Raw genomic sequence first — 1,853 nt, 5'->3', positions numbered from 1 at the left:
ATGTTATATCTAAATGATCTTTGAATGATTCAATGCTCTCTGCTAATACCGCTCTAACGGAAAATAATTTTCAGTTCTGTACTCATTGGAAATGAAGTATAGCAGAGCTTAAGGAAAAAAAAAACAACCAACCTCCATCATGTATTAGACAGGGCCAGATTAAGAGCATCACGGGCCTGGTGCTGAGGATTTTGGTGGGCCTTCCTATGGAAATGGCAGCGGTCACCGGGATGCTCTTCCTACTGTCTGGACTGGGATTTGTAGTCTTTCTACAACTATGGAGTCAGTGGTGGAGTGCCAGGGCCCGGTTGCAGCTGCGACCCTAGTAGATCGATCTGCCAGTGACTCCAAGCTGTAGAGAGACTAGAAATCTTAGCAATACATTATACAGAAATGCAGAATACCGCCAACTATAGAGCACTACAAATCCCAGTAATAAATTATACAGCAATGCAGAATATTACCACTAACTATAGAGGACTACAAATCCCAGAAATGCATCCCAGCAATACATTGTAAAGCACTGCAGAATAATACCATCAGCTATAGAGAATTGCAAATCCCAGCAATACATTGTAAAGCACTGCAGAATAATACCATCAGCTATAGAGAATTGCAAATCCCAGCAATACATTGTAAAGCACTGGAGAATAATATCATGAGCTATAGAGGACTACAAATACCAGCAATACATTGTAAAGCACTGCAGAATAATACCAGGCTGTTTATGAGTGCGAGCTCTCATGCAGCCAATGCGGGCCCCAGGTGGTTAGTGCGGGCTCTCAGATGGTCAGTGTGGGCTCCAGGGGGGTCAGTGAGACTGGCCACTGCAGCCGCAGCACTATGCTCAGGCACATCAGAGGGCCCTCTAATTTGCCTGAATAGAAGGCCGCGGTTGCATGGTCAGCTCGGGGCGGGCCTGGAGCGGGAGCTCCACCCGCCCCTATGTTAATCCGGCCCTGGTATTAGGCACACAGCCTGCCTGGAGTGCCAACGCTGACTCTTCCTTCTTCCCCAGTGTAGCAATTCCTGTTACTTCCAGATGTGGAAGCACATACATACTTTCCAGAATTAATTTTTCATCATGTGCAACAGTGTGCAACAGTGTGCACAATAAACCTTTAAGAAAAGTCGATTTGTGCCCAGCAAACATATAGGGCAGTAAGAATTTAGGTAGGAAACAGGAGTGAGGAAGTACATGCTACATAGGGGTAGGGTGCCTTTGTATACAGATGTGGCACTGTAGCCTAATTAAGTCTTTGTTGCATAAAGGGAACATGTCTGTAAGAGGAGAGAACTCGGATAAGGTAAAATAGGTCACATACTGTAAATGTATTTTATATTATCTTCACTGGTTATACAGTAGACTTTGGGGGTTTGCATAGGCACCTCTGTGATTTAATTGCCTTATGGCTCTGCCTTCCCATGTATGTCAAATAGATGAAAAATGATAGAATTCAACAACTTTTAGGCGACATTTAGTCGTTATGATCATACGGAATGATCCACTGTCTTGTGAATTTCTACCAAATATGTCTATTTCTATCAGTGTGCAGCTCACTGTGCAGAACCCTTTTCAGGACCTCAGGGCTATGGATTTCATGAGATAATAATAGCTTTTATTCCATGTGGCATGGTGCCACTTATAGGAGCGTAAGTTTGACTGACCAGCTGAGGACAGCGTTATTAATCACTTCAGAACATAGCTTTTCCTGGTAATAACCTTCTGAAGGGCAGTGTCACTAACACATTCTAATCTTCACATATTCTACAGCAGGACAAACATGCATCGGGGTGACAGCCAAGACTACACATGCGTCTTCTGAATCCATGTCAAAATAAATATAGATCTA

Source organism: Nanorana parkeri, unplaced genomic scaffold (assembly GCF_000935625.1).
Source record: "Nanorana parkeri isolate BGI_ZX_2015 unplaced genomic scaffold, ASM93562v1 scaffold1171, whole genome shotgun sequence".
Lineage (NCBI taxonomy): Eukaryota > Metazoa > Chordata > Amphibia > Anura > Dicroglossidae > Nanorana > Nanorana parkeri.
This window is presented reverse-complemented; position numbering follows the sequence as displayed.